Source organism: Struthio camelus, chromosome 3, assembly GCF_040807025.1.
Source record: "Struthio camelus isolate bStrCam1 chromosome 3, bStrCam1.hap1, whole genome shotgun sequence".
NCBI classification, from domain to species: domain Eukaryota; kingdom Metazoa; phylum Chordata; class Aves; order Struthioniformes; family Struthionidae; genus Struthio; species Struthio camelus.
The window spans coordinates 124,862,730-124,882,848 of NC_090944.1; the positions used below are offsets into that span (position 1 = coordinate 124,862,730).

General features: G+C 46.5%; 1 protein-coding gene across 5 annotated transcripts in view; it reads right to left on the bottom strand.

The window, feature by feature from the left end:
- GALNT14 (polypeptide N-acetylgalactosaminyltransferase 14) overlaps window positions 1-20,119 on the bottom strand; it is a 137,759-nt gene that overhangs the window by 56,536 nt on the left and 61,104 nt on the right. The window contains exon 1 of one of the 5 annotated variants that reach the window (XM_009686220.2): window positions 2,964-3,075. The exons of the other annotated variants lie outside the window; for them this stretch is intronic. The gene's annotated coding sequence lies outside the window, so the exon portion shown is untranslated. Of the gene's footprint in view, window positions 1-2,963; window positions 3,076-20,119 lie in introns of those variants that run through there. 5 annotated transcript variants of the gene reach the window in all.

Here is a 20,119-nt window from a genome sequence, read left to right on the forward strand (position 1 = left end):
AGGAGAATAACACTATATGCTCGTTGGATGACCAAATCTCACCCCCCAAAAAAAAAAGTCAAAGCCATGCCAAACTGTAAAATGAATCAACTAGTTTGGATCCAAGGTCTCAAAGCCATAGACAAATTCAAGCAGCTACAACCCTCTGAAATCCCTGTCTGCAGCAGTGTGAAACCGCCAAACAAAGAAGGGAGAGAACAGATACAAGGAGACAAGGGAGAAAAAACAGTGAGATGTTACGTGCAATGTAAGTGCCACGGACTTCTGCATACGTGAAACATGTCCACAGTCGCAGCATGGCCAGGGAGCCTAACTGAGAGCAAAGAGGCAGTGGCAATCATAGTATCTCTTCTCCTCATTCACAGACTGTTTGTCCGGTGTCACTGGGGGGCCAGGCACTGCCTGTCTGGAAATCTCCAGAGTCAACACACGACATATGCACTGTCTGTCATTTTGGGCTGTGCAGCAGGTTGGCTGTTGACAGTGAGCCGGCTGTTGGCAAGCCCTGTGCTCAAGGTCAGGTTTTGGGAGGGCCAGCCTTCAGCAGGCTCATCAGAGCAGGCCTGCGTAACACAAATCTGCAAGCACGTAGCACTGTGTGCCTCAGGTCAATCTCAACTCATTCTCCTCCCTCGGGGGCTATTGGATGAGGATACTAAGATCCATCTAGAAAACTCTGAGCTTTCTGCCATAATGCCAAAAGCTTTAAATGCCGACTGCTCCATCATGATGCACCAGAACGTGAGAGTGACTGTTACAGATCAGAGCACATATGTGAACTTCATGGTATAATAGGAAGAACAGTGGTTGAGGGGGATTGCCACTAGGATACAGAGCCTCTTGCTTCTATACTACTCATCCCAATCCACCTCAGACCAGTCATGACTGAAGGTAAGTTGGTGCCAACTGCCAGGAGTAATACTAGAACGGAGGAAGCTGCACGTTCAAGTGAGGATCACGAAATAGCGAAAGACCTAGAGTGCAGAGGCACTGAAAAACATCAGCTGAAACACAGACGACTTTAGAAAGCAGCCATGCTGGAAGAAAACAAGAATGGATGATGAAGCAGACATCAGCTGGCAATACCGCGTGATTGCAGGAAATGCCAGCAAAATTTTGGCTTGCCCAACTGAGAAACATCCTCGAGAAGGTTGGTAGTATTTCTCAGTGCTGGACTGGCACGCACCACTCTGAGGCTTGCGTTCCCAAAAAATGACTGCAAAATCCAAAGGCTGTCATGCACCAGCATGAGAAACTGCTGGGGCCTCAGAGAAACGGGGATGACTCAAAGAGATAAATCTCGACGGCTGGTTTTGTGGATGACTGTGGGGGTGCTGAGGGCTTGAGCAACGGTGGGAAGGCACATCATAACAAGCAACAAATATTTGAAATTCTTTAACATGTTTTTATGAGGAAAAACTTCTTTACTGCAAGAGTGACTGAGCACTGGAACAGGTTGCCCAGAGAGGCTGCGGAGTCTCCTTCCCTGGAGATATTCAAAACGCGCCTGGACGCGATCCTGAGCAAGGTGCTCTAGAGGACCCTGCTTGAGCAGGGGGGTTGGACTAGACGATCTCCAGAGGTCCCTTCCAACCTCAACCGTTTTGTGAACATCAGAGTGACAACAATTATTTAGCAAGCTTTAGCTAGACATAATTGGACAAAACTAAGAAAGAACGAAAATCGGGAAAACACTGCCAAAGTGCCAAACCGGTTCGGCTCTATAATCCACAGGATACATGTAGAAATCCCCACCCCTCCCCTCCCCAGCACAAGCTGAGATAAAGATACTACAAAATGGACCAAAAAGAACAACCCTCCTAAGGCCAGAAGACAGAGTGGATGATGAAAGAGGTCTTTTCAGTCTCAACAGTTCTCTGAAGTAGGTGTGCTACCATACGTGTACGACAGTGACAGCTAATGCCTGCTTAAAGTCTAGCAGCTGCAGGACTGGCAGGGACCTGAGCTGCCTAGCCAGCCACCCCGTTACCATGCCCAACAGGTCAGGGGCCTGGAAACGGGAACTTTGGGTTTAATTCAACTGTGGATTGACCCAGAAGGAAATTTTTCTACCCAGCTTCTGGAAATTGAAAGAGTGCTATATTTAGCCAGTGCACAATTAGTATTTCATCTAATGCACTGCCCCTTTCAGTCTATCTCTTTCTTTCTTTTTCCCTGCAAGATAGTTATCTAAAAAATTAATCAAACAGCTAAGTTTGAAGAAAGGGAGAAATGCAGGAAGGGAAAAAAATAACCTTCTGTGCACATGATGTGCTGCTGCCTGTGAACCTCAAAACTGACAAGATGATACACTTATAATTTATTAAAAAGCCACTGAATTTTGTGTCTTTGGAAGAGGGGAAGAAAAAAAAGAACCTATTAAAGAGGAAGGAGAGAACAGCATGGCTGCATTTAAAATAAGTTAAACCAGATTGTGTGTTTTGATTTTCAAAGATGATCATTAATAATTCAGACTTCTAGGGCCTTCCACACAGATTCAGGGTCCATCTTGCTTCTTGATCCCCCTACCCTTCTTTTTTTCCAGAATTGAGGCAAAAGAAAAAAGGAATCAACAAAAATGAAAGAAAACAAACAAAAACACCTGCTTTGTTTTCAGTAGAATTTTAAATAGTTTTACCATACAGTTTTACGGTAAGATCAGAACTGACATCTAGGGTTTTCATCTTGTGAAAGTAAAAGCAAAATCTGGCCACTTGTCCCTTTCTGGAAAGCCACCAATCCTTTACTAAGATTTTTAGAAGCTAGGACAACCTCAAACTCCATTTAAATAAGGTTAGAAGCATTTATGTAAAGATTCATTATGGAGAATGATTTCTACCCAGAGCTTTCTGACATCACATGGCAAACAACTAGAGAAAGTCTTCATTCCCACATCACCTCCATAGTCATAATTAAAGTAATACAAACACATCTCCGTTCCATGACAACTCAAAAACACTTACGCTAGCCGTGCTTACAGCAAAGATCTGACCAAAGGGCCCCAAAATCTTGCCTGTGATCATCCTTTTTCTACAGTTTGTTGGAGCACAGGCCCTTGAAGGTGCTTGGCAGCTGAAAAAACAAATAAGAGTTTGATGAAAGAAACTGTCTCATGGCCTTAATTGTCAATAGTAGTGAACCTTGAAGAATTAGTTTCATTGCTTACTAATACTCAAGTTCGATTTCAGTCTAGGCAAATGTATTCTGTCAATAGAAACACCGAGACAAGCACAAAACTTAAACAAACAACCTTATTCTGTCAGAATTACTTGAAGCAAGTTATCAAAGTAATCGATGGCATGTAATAACTATAAGACAAGAAATCAATACATTATAGCAGTCAAAGGCATAGGACAAGTCTCACAAAGAATGATCAGTGGCACCCCAGGAATGCTAACACATTTACTGATAAAGCAATACTCATTCTCTGAAATACCCAGAAGGCCCCAGTACAGTTTAGCTAGGTGCTGTGCTGCACTGCTCACTTGCTCTCAGTGAAGGGCACCCAGACAAACGTTTTCTCTTATCTAAAAAGAGGATCCTCTCTTCCTATTGCAGGAAAGGATGCACTTGGAATTCAAAATAGAGACCTGCTGGTTTTTGTCTCCTGGCTGTCTGGGATGGCTCAAACAGTGAAACATTACATGCTTCAGGGCAACCTCAACAGCAAACATGCTTGCTCTCCCAATGGGCTCATCCTGCTGGGATCCTCATCACAGATTTTGAGAACAGCATTGAGGGAACTACCTGGACTGACAGGTGTTAACATACCTGTCCAGAGGGCCATGGCTGAGACTCAGGTTGTTACCGGTACATCTGTTTCCAGTTGACCATATTAATGAGCAACATGAGCACAATCTGCAATTTAGCAAAGGGTTCAACGGCCCTTCCTTAGAGCCTTAAATAAAAGGCTCTTTTATCTAAATCAGGCCCTTGCCACTACAGATCTCAAATTGCTGTCTCGGGCATCTTCAGAAAACCTCAGTGCCTTTGAAACTTGCTAGCAGACTGCTTGTGCACTTTTGAGGAACCACTGCTGTTGCTCAAGAGCCGAGGCGCTTTCCTTGCACGGGCAACCAGCTTCAGAACAGTACGTTCACCACTGGTGTGGGTGCCTCTTGCTTCTGAAAGATGATCATAGATCTTAATCTCTCTTCACAGCTGTAAGCTCTTCTATTGGGGCAATAATCACTATAGCCAGACTAAATTTTCCCACCAAAACTTTCTGCAGATTCCAGTACTCTGAAACGTGTCACCAAATCACTTCCACTTCACCACATCATTTGTTCCATGAAAGTCCAAGATATATTTTTCATTTGATATTTGAAATTGCTTGCTTTTAAATACCACCTGTCATTTTTAAATGATTGGAAGTGTCAAAACCATCTGAGATCTAAATGAAAGCTTTTTCTTTTCAGGATAAAAAAAAAATGGATCACTTTGATAATTTTTTAGTATTTTTACTTTTCGATTCACTCGACGTTTGCTTTTGGTTTATCCTGAAATTGTTAACTCCTGATTTTTCTTTTTCTTAAACAGCTGAAGAAATGAGAGATAAGATATTCACCCAGCTCTACTGAGCCTGTCCACTGTCTGAATTCAGATTCCACAAGTTTGATACTGACAATATTATTGCAAACCAGGAGTTTGAAAACGCTGACAAAGCCACCCAAAGAGTACCCTCCTCCTGCTCAAAACTGAGGTCTGGTATCCATTCCTCCTTGGGGGCCTCCGAACCCTTCCTAGCTGCTCTCCTCTTTCCTCCCAAATCCCAGGTGCTGGAAGTGCCCCAGTAACTCACAGTCTGAGAGGTGACTCAGATTTGGGGTTTTTTTGGTTGGTTGGTTGGTTTTGTTTTGTTTTTTTTTTGGGGGGGGGAGGGAGATAAGTTCTGTGATTTTTCATGGGAAATCAGCAAAACTCCTGTCCTGCAATTTTGTCCCCATGGTGTGCTGAGTAAGTCTGTGGTCAAATGTGCACCCTTGGCATGGCTGCTGGTTGATAGGCCACAAGCCCGCTCAGTCTCCTTTTCAAGCTTCAGTCCTCTCTAATGAAGGCAGCAGTGACTGTGCCCAGACGCCATCACCTTGCGATGGAGCAGTCCATCCTTAGGGCACAGCAACTGGCGGGTCACTATGTTTTATTAAATTCCTGGCTCTCTTTCCCCCCTCGTGGCAGGGACATGCAGAAAGATCACCGCACCACAAACAGATTTCTGGGAAGGATCTTTTATCTTCAGGTGAATGTGTCACAGAAGGGGAGCTAATTAACTGAGGTTCTGTTTTTAAGAAAGGTTAATATTTTATCACATCTTCTGTCTTGGGGAATAGTTAGCCTTGACAGTATTAGCTCTGTTACTTTGCAAGGAACTGAGTGAGAGATTAGAGTCTAGAGAGATACACGTGGTAATTGATGGAAAGATGGCCAGTACCTGAACTTTGGCCTAACATGTAGATCTAACCAGTGGTTACTTTTCAATACAAACTAACTTGCAGTAGAAAATTAATAGAGGTAAAATCCTGCTCCAAGGGCAGTAAAGCTTATATATTCTGTTCTTATTTTATGCCCTCAATTACAGGGGACACCTTCAATTCAAGCACTGAGATTCAACCAAGAGTTTCCTTGCCGTACGTTCAGCACCTAAGCACCAGTTCGAGTCCCTTCCCTGCAGAAACCGCGGCTGCTGAAGGTAGGATAACCCACACATCTCACTTCCCTATGACGCACAGAGCCATTCAGGGTTGTATTCACTTTGCACCCGCTTCTACAATACCCTGCCTTGGCCCCTCTGGCCAGGACACTCCAGTCTGGCCTATGACCTCAACCTTCTGCAGCACTTCCAAGTATAAAACTCATCCTCCCTCCCAGGAAAAGAGGAGATTTTTTTTTTTTTTCCCTTTTCCCCCATGTTGTCCTTCAGGGATGGATTTGTACCTGACATCTGTGTCACTCAGAGGAATTACCCTGTCTCTCTCAAACTCAGGCCTACCAAGGTCCTGCAAAACCTCCCAGTACCCGGGCTGCTGAGCCACTTTCCACTACACACACGTCTCAGCTAAGCGCACACAGCTCAGGAACAGTTTTTGCTTGCTGCACGGACAGGTGCTATAACTCACACTCCTAGCACAGCTCTTTCCTGCAGTTTCAAATATAACTAGCTTTGCCCTCCAGAAAAACGAGTAATACAGCCGCTTAACTGACACTTTCTCATGCATTCAAAACATCGGTCTATATATTTCCATCAGATTCTCTCATGTTACAGCTCACTCCTAAACTTCTTCGCAAGAGTCACCCTCATCCTCTTCACTGAAGAAAAAGAAAGGAGAGAGAAAGCAGGGGGGAAACGACTCTGCAAATGCACCACAGTAGAATAAAAATCCTCATCTGCCATTTCCCTACACCATTTGTGGTCAAGACACAATCAATCCTGCTTTTGAATCAACACCAGCCACCTTTCCCCCACTGCCCCAGCACCTCTTTCCAGTATATTTTTCCTTCTCTTACTCTCCAGTGATTTAAAGCCCCTTAAGACTGCCTTTCTTTAGACAGTCCCTTAAGATATAAAAAAGCAGCATCTTGCAGTGGTTTAAATTCTGATCCCCCTTTGTGACCATGAACATCCAAAGATAGAGTCTGCTGACTCCAGTGCACAATTTGCAACATGAGATCAATCAGGCCGTGATTCAAAAATCTGAGTGGAGCAATTTCACTGCCAGGGTAAAGAAGACATAGCACCACTGAAACAAATGGAGTGGCAATCTTTTTGTTGTGATGAAGTTAGCCTGGTAATAACACTTACTCTTCATCTTTTCCTAGAAATTGCTTGTTGACTGATCTGACCAGCCAGCCAGCATCTTTAGCTCCAGAGAATAATCAGGCTGCGGCTGGAAGTCAGACTGGCTTCCCAGGCTGCCTCAGGCATCAGAATAAAAGGTGGGTTTTGGTGTGGATCTCAGCACTTCAAAGTCTCTCTCTCTTCCCTATGGAGTTCTGCACTAGTTATGCTGAGCAGTTTACATGTTGGTGGGGCCAGGGCAACACACTTCTTTCCAGGACAAACGCAGGCAGAGTCAGCAAAAACTGAGGCAGAAGCCCCATCACGTTTGAAAAGGGAAGAATGGAGTCTTAGGGACAAACAACACTTTGGGATGATGGTCCGGTCAGTAGTGTCGGCCAGGGACAGCCCCTCAGCCAGTCTCACACAGCTATCTAAGAGGAAACGTGATCTCTCTCAGTGCTCCCATGCAAGGCAAGCCCACCATAATCACAATTCATACAGCCCCTTCTCGTCACATCTTCCTCCCCTCGCCCCAACCCCCAATTAAAACAACAGAACGTTTAAAAACAAGACATCAGGTCTAGCAGGTCTGCTCCTCAAACCTTCCACCTCCCAGCCAGCTGCCCCATGGACCACCATACAACAAACTGGGGCAGCATACATCACATGCTGTCACTTGTCAGGGAGACCACAGCCATTCCCAGGATGGTGGCTCGGATATAGCAGCTGTTTCTCAGGACTGTGTGTTTCCAGTCCAATTTGCAGGCCACAAAAAAGACCTGCCATGCTTACTGCGTGAGCTTTCCAGAAGCAGTATGTGCAACTATTGGAAAGAGGCATTTTACTGACAACCTACTGGCTGTCCTCACATCTGGGGAAGACATCAGTGAAAGCCGAGTCTTTAAACATCAGGCATTTCAAAGCACTTCAGTCAAGGTTTGATCCTGAGTAGTTTTGATTTACTAATGTAAAAGCACATAGATTATTTTCAAGAAACCTGAGAGGCTGAGACCAGGTTTTGATCTCTTTTACACCAGCGTGAAAACAGATAATCCCCCCACGATGCCAGTGAGGCTAGACTAGTTTACAACAATCTAAAACGTGATTAAGCCGTACATGTTATTTAGGGATGCTGCTTAGAGAGTACTATGCTAAATAGTGTCCAAGGTCCGTGATGTCTCTTTGTAACTGCAGGTGGGGCCCGACACATGACAGGGACACCTCGTTCCACATTTAGGCTCAATTCTCAGCCCAGTCATCAGACCTTGCCCTGGTTTTACCTCAGGGTATACGTTTGGTGGAGCACCACCAGGCCAATTTGAATAAAAGCAGAACAACAAGAAATACCCATTCTTTGCAGCACTAAAGCTATCCAATGAAGGTTTTTCTCCAGCTGTGTATTTCATTCCTTGATTGTGTTAAAAATAAACATACATTTTATATATACTGTTTGTGAAGAGACTAGAAGCAATGATAACTCAGCATTGGGACCCTTGTGCATCAAGGAATAAGTTGAACATCTGGCTTGATCTTTAGGCCCACGGATCTCCTAGGAACAGAACCCCTTGGTCAGGTGTTCTGGCCAAGATGAAAGCCTTATGCAAAGCAACCTGCTTCTCAGTAAATCCACTTCCGCATCACTGAGTGGAGACAAGGGATTCGTTTCTGAGTTTCTTCAAGCCTTAGAAGACAGAAAAGTTCAGGAGTTCAATTCAAACTTAAAATGAGGAGTCAAAGTCACTTATTTTTTCCAATTGCTTTTCAACCTTCTTTGAGCAGAGGTCTAGACAGAGCAGAGCAGGATTTAGTCACAGCCTTCCTCTCTTCTATGAGGAAAAGCAAAACAGATGGTCATGATCAGTCTTCCAGGGAATTCAGGCATCCCTAGCAGGAAATACTCTAAATTATAGGTCCTGTTCTCTCAGAGAAATGCACGTAAACCTGGAACCAGTGAAGTGATTTAGGATTCGCAGAAGCATGAAAGAAAAGAATGAGGAGTTCTGTGACAGAATGTTTGGAAATACCAAGGACTCCAAGAAGTGCACAGAAAAAATACGGAGAATTTAGGGCTCCTGCTCACAACCCAGCCATTAAGGCTTTCTCATTTGATGACCCAGACTGCAAAACAGCTGTGGCCAGCTGACAACACGACACTGCATCTTTACTGCTGTCTTGGGTGGATGATGTGCTAAAGCCATCACATCTCACACTGGATGCATTGCAGAGGATGCACAGTGGAAAGGAGGACATGAAACAGCTGCAGAGCCAGAGCAGTATGAAAAGCTTATACTGAAATGTAGTAGGGACTGCATTGGAGGCTAAGCAACCTCACCTCTGGTAAAGCCTTGCCAGACCATGCCCAGTCCAAAAGAGAATCACGAATGCAGTAGTCAGGTGTGTTGCGCTTACATGATGAATCCAAAAGAGAAGAAAGAATAGCTTATAATAAACTTCCCCCTTCCCTGCTGTCCCACCAAGAAATGAACCAAAGCCACCAATCATTTGAACGTTGGCCAGGCAGCAGCATAGACGTTCACTTGTTGATCATATGGACAAAGGCCTCAAGGTGTCCTGGTCACATCTCCAGTTCTTCATTAGTGCTACTGCACAGCACAGAAACACAGATTTGATATTGACATAATGAGCAATTCTTCAGCATGGCTAGAAAAGAGATGACCGACTGCAGATGCACTTACAGAAGAGCTAGATGCAAAGTCCCAGAGGGCATGCTGACTTTCCCATCTTGAATCTCTTCTCTCCTACAGAAGAGTACACAGGAAGCAATAACACTAAGATAATCCTAGTTACATGGTGATGAGACTGAAGGGGATCAAATTCACAACCATCCTGCAGCTCAACCCCCTGCGCTTGTAGTGCCCAGCTACAAAACAATTCTTTCCCCTCTTTTCTTGCCCATCTCCCTTATTTGGATTGCAAGCACAGATAGGTTAGCACTGACTCGCACAGACCGGTTAGCACTGACTTGTTTATTCCCCACCTGCCCAGCACTGAGCACAACAGAGTCCCTTTCTTCAGTGCAGTTGGATTGTTTATTGCATTCCAATAAACACCCAGAAGGGAACACGGTATGCAGTAAGGACCGCAGGCTTTATCAAGCATATTTTACTCTAATGTGTACCTATTCCACCTCTCATTTAAATGTACTTATTACTAGTGAGTGGAGAATTAGGCCCATGGCGTCTACAAGAGGGGAAAGATATCGGTAATGTAAGTGCTGCAGAACAGCTACTCGAGAAACTCCAAAGCTTGTCACGTGAGCGCTGGCAGCTAGGAGAGAAGAATTACAAATTTCATGCACTGCAATCAAGATTTGAAAATTATGTCAATCAGCTCTTACAAAATGCTGGGCCAAGACTGACAGGCAGGACCCCTGCAGGACTCAGTGGTTTCTCCTTCAAGAAAGGAACCTCATCTGATTTCATAGCTGACCCCGTTTTGAGCAGGTGGTTCAACTAGAGAACTCCTGAGGTCCCTTCCAAACTGAATTATTCTGTGATTTTATTAAGTGTTTATTTCTGATTAATACCAAGGAAGGCCTGTCCTGCCTTGCTTGTTTAACTGCTAACGATTGCAAATCTCAGTACTTCTTGTTCTCTGCGCTACACGTAAACAATTCCTCTGGGTTTTGACCAATAACCTGTTCATCCTAAACCTGAACCTCCTTGGTGTTTCAAGTTCAAATTCAACCTGAAGACTACTGCAAAATGAAACATGCAACTATATGTGGACAGCACTCCAGATGAACCCACAAAGTGCAGAACTGAGCTCTTCTGAATGAGAAACTTGGATTTGGGCCCACCTATAGTCATAGGTGGGTCAGCTCTGTCCAAAAGGCAGGCAAGAGGTGATGTTGCCCCAGGAGCAAATGGGAAAAACCAACCGGAGACCCAATAGGATGAAAATGTAAAAAAAAAAAAAAAAAAAAAAAAAAAAAAAAAAAAAAAAAAACCTTGAACCGTCAGAATTGCAAGGTGTTGAAACGGCTCTCCAACAGGAGCTGCGGGGCCCAAGATAAATAAATAGTGGAAATCTAATGCTTGGTAATTTGGAGCATAGAGTGCACCCTCTTGCACAAACTAGCTCTCCCTAAATCTTTGTCAAGATGTGACCTCAGTTTGCACCCTCTAAATTTCGTTTTTGGCTTTATGTTTTAGTTGATTCAAAAGCCTCATCTCTCCAGCAACACATAGGCCTCAACTGTGAGCGACAACAGGTATAAACTATAGTGCAAACCTTTCAGAGAATGGAGCTCCATATCAGGTACTTTGTCAGCAGAGAGCAAATTTTCCCAGCTAGTGAAACTGGATGCATTTTGTAACCAGATTATATTAAAAAGTCTGAATTCCTGGAGGACTGAAAAGCTTTAAAATAGGATACCTATGACGAGAGGAGATAACGATGACAGTTCCTTCTAAAAAAGTAAAATAAATCCAAGCATTACACAATGATCCCATCTTACTTAGATGGTATGCTGGTTCCCAAATGGTTGATCAGTGGTTGGTGATAGTCAGTGGAGAGATAACTGGCTGCCTAAAGCTCTCTCACTGACTTTCAGCTGCTAAACGGTATAAAATAAGCTACAGAATACATTAACATACTTTCCTAACATTACCAGCCTGTGTTGGCAATTTCTACCATTACCAAATGGTCGCCAGGTAGCCATGCACAGGAGAGGGACAAAAAATTCTTTTTTCAGTTGTTACCCAGTCTGTGAAAGTTTAAGAACCCCTAGTTTAAACTTAAACCATAAAAGCCAGTTGATTAACTGCAAAAAGAGAGCCTTGGCCATTTTAGGTGGTTCCAATTTATCTTCAAAAACACACGCTAATTCCTTCTATACAGACTCATCTCTCCGCATTATTCAGCGGGGTATGGCATAAGCACAGATTTTATTGAACTAAGTCACCCAGAGAAGGCACAAGACTCCCCAGAGCCTGGGAACAACTCTTGCACCTGCCTTTTATCACTGCTTAGCTTGACAGATTTTTCTCATGTCTTCATCTCCAGAGATCTCATTCTAAGGAGGTGACAGGAAAATATATTGTTGCGCACTAACCCCTTGGGGTCTGGTGTCCAAGAGACAAAAGCGATCCTATTTCCTAATGGAGATACTTTCATCTCAGACGTGTTTTTCACTGTTCCTTTTCGTAACCGTTCCCCTGCAAGGTAATGCTTTGCTCTTGCCTGTAGTTAGGAATAAGGAGGAGATCAAGTCTGAAGGCAGGAGAAGACCAGCCCTCCTCTCTTATCCAGCTAACTCAGCCTCAGAGTATCCTCCACCAGCAAGAGATCCAGTGACAGCTCTCACACATACAGGGTTTTTCCCAAGCGTGAACAATCTTATTTTGTAATGAAATCACAAATGGCCTGGCTTTGCCCAGAGAATACTATAACAGCTGGAATGACACATCGAGGGACAGAAAAACTCTTCTGGTTATTGCTGGCAGCCATACAGCAGCTGAGAACAAAAGTACGAAAGCAAGAAGGGAGCCAAACCCCTTTGCGTTCAGTCCCCTCCACACTGCGTGACGTGCTGCCAGCTCCACTCTCCCTGGGGCAGCACGTGCTCCCACAAGCAGCTGTCATGGGAAAGCACCCGAGCAGGGACCTCCAGCCCATGCAGGGGGGAGCAGGGCTCAGCAAAGTCAACAGCACACACAGAGCTGTGTGGGGACACTTCCACCTATGCGGGGTCCCAGGTTTTGCCAACGCCAAGTCCAGAGGTGCAGCAGCATTTGAGCGCTACGTTCTTCGCCCACCGCACAGATATAGGCCTACCTTCCCCACCACAGGCCACGCACCCTCACTCAGATATATACCACTCCCTGCCATCTCCACTTTTCTCCCTCCTCTAAACAAATTAATCCAGTAACATGACTCTCAGAGGGAGTGCTACATACATACACTACTTTTTACTCAGATTTACAACAAAGTGAATCCAGAATAAGTCACCAGCAATTCACCAGACACTATGAATAAGCAAATTTTAAAAATAACAGAAACCCTCAGGACTTAGTCTACATTATGCAGGAGGACACAATTAACTCAGCTACAACATAAAAGCCACAGTGAAAAAAATGTATTGAGTCAGCAATGGGAAAGACAATAGTACAACATGAAAACTTTTAAGCTTGGTTCTGCTCTCAACTGTTCGAGCTCCGTCTAGGTAATACCCCAGCAAATCTTCCCTTGAGTCCCAAGGGTATTTTCTACTTCACGCCTCCTCACTGTACAGAGGAAGGAGATGGGCTGATTTCACATCCACCTGACGGGATTCGGACCCATGTTTCCCTCCTGCCAGGACTCACTGCCAGGTGGTGATGCAGGCAGATGATCACACACCGTGTAAAAGCTGAGCTACTCAACCCTGTCAGGACTGAGATGCTCTTTGTCATACCCAGAAACAGAACTGAAGGCACTTCAATGTTAAGAAACAGAATAAAACTCTGAATCACTCTAGGCATTAACTAGGTTTAAAAGGTAGCTGGTTAGCCATTTTAAGGCTCTGAACCATAGATTTAGAGGAGGTAAATCCTGCTTCAGCGACACTTTTCGGTGCCTAAATGCTTTTGCAAATCTAATGCTCAGTTACCAATGAGGATGGCAGAGCAGAATCCCACCTCTGTTCTGCAAAGCCATGTGTCAGGTCTGCAAGGTGGAAAGGCACAACAGAAGCCTTTATTTTGACTCTGAAGCAAGCAAAGGAAGAAACTGTGCATGCACGGCTGTCTTTGGAATGAGATGCGCATTTCCACACACATTATTTTCCAGATATGAAGTTCTTGTGAGCTGGCAGATAGTGTTAGATGGACTCTCAAGAAACCAGGCAAGAAAAATACAAGATAGAAGATTCCTATGGGAATGTACAAAATGCATTTCTAGCAACTGAGACCCAGATCTCACTTTGATTCATCTCAAAGTGTTTTTGGTCTCGCAGGCTTCAGAGAGAAATTAAGTCAGAGGAAGGCAAGGTAATATGAGAAATCCAAGGGGATCATAAAAACTTTAAGTCAAAGGTCAAAATCTACTTTTCTCCAATTTCACTCTTTGCTTCCAAGAAGATATTATAATATTCTCAATGCACTTGACTGCTTGCCAGTCCTACAATGCAATCATCAGCTCAGCCAAAAATCACACCACTTTGAAACATGCATACAATACAACTGCCCTCATGCAATCTGCATACAGACATTTATACACCTACTTTCACATGCTGTGTACCCAAACACATTCACACATGACACAAGCATACGCGGAGAACGTGCAGAGAGAGAGGGGCACGCTCAGCCCACGCATGCCTGTGTACACAGGTACCACACAAGACACAGGTAAGGACACCTGAAGGACAGCAGCATGTTCTTTTCAGTCATCCCCATGCACAGCAAAGTCTTTCAGATATTTTCAAATGTTCCAGCTACAGCTGCTTCAACACAATGCTGAATGTGTAGCCTCTGGATTTTTGGGATGTACCATGCAAGAAACGGGTCAAAAAACTGTTGCAGTGCTTAGTGTTTCTCCTCCAGGCTTGAAAAGGTAAAAATTTTTGACCTTGATAATTCAAGTTACCACCTCTCTGCCCTCTGCGGGCATCCCAGGTTTCATGTCTTCACATCTTCCCATAAATAAGATCCCCATCCCTACAAGCATAGCCACCAGTCCTGGACCACTCTCCCACCTAAGAGAGGCTCTCCTTAGTGCCACCAGCTGGCACTGCATGGGGATTTGAGGAAACAAGGAGAAAGTCACGTGGTGTGCGTTATCCTTGCAGCAAAGGGAATGAGACAGGCTACAAGCAAAGAGCTTTCTAGAGGGCAAAAGTCTACATGAACAAGCCCCAAGTCTGCCAAAATGCTCTCAACTTCAGCAGATGACGGAACACTTGATCTCAAAGTCTGCCAGTTTCCCTACCAGCTTCTCATTTCAATTTCAACTTGATTTTAGAGGCTGCTTTCTCTCTCTCAGGCATGCACACACAAAAACACACTCTCTCAAGAAGCAGTAAAATTCACGCTTAACTGGGTATGTAGGGCCTCTTGTAAAGCACTTGAGACTCAGGGAAGGAGGGAGCTTCAAAAATTCAGAGGATTGTTGCCTTATGGCAAGGTTTGAGGGGGCTCCATCTTCGACCTCCTTGATCTACCAGTTCTCAAGACAGTGCTACTAAACTCCTATCAGAGCTGCAGTGGAAAAAGTAAGATGAATACAGGAAAACAGGCAGCAGGGGATGTCTGAGGCTGGGTGACATCATTTGCACAGTTAGACATACCGCATTGCTAGAGGCTCTTACTCACATCTCCCTCTCATCTGCTATCCTCATCCCCGATCTTACCTATCTGCTTCTCCACAACCAGGAAGCGTAAATTCAAGCTCAGCCTAGCGCTGGCCAAGACTAGCAGTATCAGCCAAGACTGGCAGCCACAACAGCGTGTGTACATCTATTAAAACCAACTGAGCATTTGGGAAATGGAGGTCAGCATAAGCAGCATATGGAGCAATCACCTTACGAACGCTGGACTGTCTGCGCTGCCTGGGAGTTGTCTGCTACAGATGGAAAAAGCCCAGGAGCCATCACGCAGAATTCTTCTGGCTTTGGGCAACATATCCTCCTTGTCAGCTTTCCAACCCAGTGAGCAATACTATAAACCTCAGCTCCTCTCCCCTCACACGTACACGTGATACTGACTCACTCGCTAACCCTCGGTTGCAGTTTCATTCCTGTGTTTGCCAGTGGGAGTTGCTGAAGGTGGGATGCGACAGTGAGGTAATCCCAAATGGCTTGTGACTACAGCAGCTAAGAGGGACTAGCCACCCACTCCAGCCATTTGCCCAGAGGCAAAGAGAGGTGATGGCGGGAGCTGCTCGCTCATGACTTGTGCATGCCACCTTTTAAACAAGAAATTGTTAGTTCTGGGCCCAGCCAGAAAACAACCTTGTGCTGTGGCGAAGGGTTTTTTTTTGTTGTTTTTTTTTAGTGTTGACTCTTGGTGGTGATGGGATATATAATCATGAGGCCATACACAGTCTGCTCCCCAAGAAAGGCATTCCTTCACACGGTCTGAGGGCTTACTCAGTTTTTAACCAGGAATGCAATTAAAGGAAGGAAAACGCGGGCAGGTTACCAGGAAAGATGATCCAACAGTGAGCTCTCCTTACTGGGGAACATAGCATGGGGCCCACAGCAGCAGTGGAATTTCCCCAGTCGAAATCACTGAAAAACAGAGCATGAGCTTACAGTCCAACACTGGCCCGGGGGAGACAAGATAAGCTACTAAGATTTTTCCAACTCCGATTCCTTGGAGCACTGTGATTCCTCTTTGTCTGAAACTATTCACTGGCTACAATTTAAAAACAAAATCAATCCAACAAATATTGCTAAGCAACTGGCTGTCAGTGCCATATTCCACCTCTCCAAAAACGTTTGCCCTCTCTGTGACCTTCTGGCAGGAGTTTGCTGCTGAGACCTTGCCAGATTTTGTATATTAAGCTATTGTTGGCAATTCCAGATGCTTAGCTGGATTGGGGGGGCGGGGGGGGGGAAGGAGAAGGTGGGGAAGAGAAGCCATAAGGAGCAGCACCCCGAAGTCCTAAGCACTAGGATTAGGACTCCAAGGTCCTAGTCTCTAGGCTTGCAGTGACTGCAGGTCTGTGAGTCTTGCTGCTATCACATAACCTGGAGAGGGGCTGAAAGACAGAGAGGAAACGTTCAAAATCTGGTCAGGGACAACGTGGTCAGAGAACCGAGGCTGCTCTCACTGGCCTTGATTCTGCACCCGAGAGCCCTGGCCCAGGCACAGGAGCTGGCCCAGGGAGGAGGGCTGCAGTTGTCACTCCTCCTTCCGTGGGCCGACACGTGCAAGCTCCGTCGGGCAGCAACGCTTAGCTGCGAGGCTGAAGGAGGGCCTGCTCCCCAGCGGGCAAGATGCTGCAGAGGCAGGGGAAACCCTGTCCAAAAGCCTCTAGCCCTTCCTATGAGCTTTCTCCAGAGACGGCCAAGCCTCTCCAAGTCTCACGCTTGGCAGGGGCCTCTCGGCACTGCTCGCTGCACAGCACTGCACCAGGGCAGAACCTGGTCAGGACTTGCCTTCCCACAAGGTCATCCCAAGGGGGATCAAGGTCAGGCTCTCCGACCTGGCAATCTTGCAAGAAAGTAGAGCACTTCCAGCCTGGTTTGCACAAAGTAGCCTAAACAAGATTCTTTCTCTAAAGCAGGTCTCCAAGCACAGCCTCTGGCCGGTCACACAGTATGAGCCTTGGCTGTTTCCCATCTCTCACGCTAGCCCAGGCAGTGGTAGTCTGCTCTCCCCTTTGTCGGAAGGAGCTTTCCTAGCCGAAACTCCCAATGGGCTCTCCTTACACTTTTTCCCTGCAGAGCCATCAGCACCTGCAAAAGCAGGCACTGCTGGTTTGCCCTCATCCACCTAGCCAGGCTGGGCAATTCCCGGTGCCCCCTGCAACGGGCTGTATCCACAAGACCTGCTCCCAAAGTACGCAGCAGAGCCAGAGTCTCGCTGCAGCAGCTCCCCTAACAGCTGCACAGTGACAAAGGATTTATTTCCACAGCGGGCTTTTCAAACCACGTACCTGCCTTTCTTCCTCCGCCACCATCATGCCTGCATCCTTTCTCCCTCCACCATCCCTCCCTCCTTGGCCTTCAGTTCTGCGCCTGCCTCTCTGAGATCTCAAGGCAGCCCCATTTCCTCCGCGCCTCTCTAATGCTTGGCTAATGGTGCATCATCCGCAGCATTGTTCAGACGTATTCAATAAATCAGAATCCAATTACCGGGTTAAGGAAATTGGAAGCAAATGCAATTAGCCCCAGCCCCTCCCACGTGCTATGCCCTCGCTTCCTTCCTTAATGAGAACTTTTCTTTTGCAGCAACGCTCAGTGCTGTGTCTACGCACCCAGGAACAAGGTGGCTGCCACGCCGCATCGGGGGGGGGGGGGGGGGGAATAGAGAGGGGGCAGCTGAGTCGATCTTCCATTTTAATAGGGCAGATGGTTAATATCCCTGGTATTAGTTCTCTCCAGGAATAGCACGCTCACTCTCTGCTCAGCTATAACAGGCGTCTGTCAGGGCTGTCAACTCCTCTCTGGAAAAAGGAGCATCTGGCCCCTACTACAAGAAGCAGCTTTAAAAAAAAAAAAAAATCCACTATCAATAGCTATAGGGCTGGAGAACTGTGCCATTTCAGTATTTCTTCCTAAGCCACACATTTGGATTGGAATGGGGAAAATTCAGAGTTGGCTCAGATACCAGCTGTTGGGTTGTTCTGATATGCAAACTCCAGGTACCAGCTGTGGTCTGGATCCAGCACAAGGGTCCCACCTTTGCCCCCAACTCGAGATACACCCAGATGACCCCATCCAGAGCCACAGGCTGCGCCACGTCCTTGGGAAGCAGAAAGCCACACTGAAACTCAAACTACACGAATTGTGGTGAGAAAAGTAGAATGGGGGAACACACAAGAAAGGAGGAATTACTCTGCTGAGAGAAGAAGATTTCTCCAACCTGTGCAGACAAGCCAGGCTCCCTCCCTAGTGCCTCTGACCAGTTCCTGGCAGATAGCGCTGAACCCATGGAATGCTATCAACCCGAAAAGCGTCTGCTGCTTCCTCAGAGCAGCAGGAAATGGAGGAAAGCTTGCCCCACCTGGGGTTATCCACCTAGCTAGGAGGTGCTGCCTTCTAACCTGTCTCTAACCAGCATGGGCCATGTCCCCTCTGCCCCAGGTCAGGAGCTGGTGCTAACACACATGCAGAGCACGGGCATCCTCATGCCACATGCTGTCCTTCATGACCCTGACTATAGCTCTCAGAGGAGGCCTCAGTTTTAACCTAATTCCCAGCGCTCTTGCCCATTATACTGGTGGGCATCAGCTGCTACATCAAGGACAGCACAGGCTGTCCTTGCACCAGTACAGGCTGGGGGTTGACCTGCTGGAAAGTAGCTCTGCAGAGAAGGACCTGGGAGTGCTGGTGGACAACAAGTTAAGCATGAGCCAGCAGTGTGCCCTTGTGGCCAAGAAGGCCAATGGGATCATGGGGTGCATTAGGCAGAGTGTTGCCAGCAGGTGGAGGGAGGTGATCCTGCCCCTCTCCTCAGCCCTGGTGAGGCCCCACCTGGAGGCCTCACTGTGTCCAGTTCTGGGCTCCCCAGGACAAGAGAGACATGGCGCTACTGGACAGAGTCCAGCGGAGGGCTACAAAGAGGATGAGGGGACTGGAGCATCTCTCCTCTGAAGAAAGGCTGCAAGAGCTGGGCCTGTTCAGTCTGGAGAAGAGAAGATTGAGAGGCGATCTGATCAATGTGTATAAGTATCTGAAGGGGGAGTGTCAAGAGGATGGGGCCAGCCTCTTCTCCGTGGTGCCCAGCAACAGGACAAGAGGCAACGGGCAGAAACTGAACCACAGGAAGTTCCATCTGAACCTGAGAAAAAACTTCTTCACTGTGAGGGTGACAGAGCATTGGAACAGGTTGCCCACAGAGGTAGTGGAGTCTCCTTTGCTGGAGATATTCAAAACCCGTCTGGATGCGATCCTGGGCAATATGCTCTAGAGGACCCTGCTTGAGCAGGGAGGTTGGACTAGATGATCTCCAGAGGTCCCATCCAACCTAAACGATTCTGTGATTCTGTGACAGCCTTCCCTAACCCATACCTGAGGGCCAAGAAGATTTCACCTCCCGACTCTCCAGTCGGAAATAGGAGGATGAGGAGAAACTGCCCACACAGAAGCCTTTGAAGGGCCTCTGGGAGAAGAAGGAGGCAACCCTTCATTGACAGGAGTGGGGAGGGGAAGACCATGCTAGGCCAGCAGCCAGGCACCACTCCTTGGGAAGAGCTCACACAGGCTGCAGACCAGGGGTCTGCGGGTGGCAGTCCAGGATATGCTGTGCTCTTGGGGGACAGGGAAGAAAATGGTGCCAAGGGAACCTTAGGGGCATTTCTTACCACAGCAGAAGGGTACCCAGGCATCGCTGCATCCAGTGGACCGAAAAAGCAAAACTACAGAGCACCAACAAGCTACAGCCACAAAGGGCAGCTCTTCCTTCTACGAGTTCAGACCCTGATGCTGCTGGAGCTGGCAGAGCAGGAACCCAGTGAGTTCTTCCCTTCTTCTTCCCCTCACTGAGCCACAGTCCCTTATTCCCCACACTAACTCTCCTTTCTGCAGCGCCAAATAAATGCTGAACAGTTATTTTATTCCCCTTGCATCATCTTATTGCTTGCTCCACAGAATAAGAGTCTTCAGCACCAGCAAAGACTAGGCCCACTATGGAGATGGGCTCTCTTGCACGCACATACTAACTGCTGCTAATC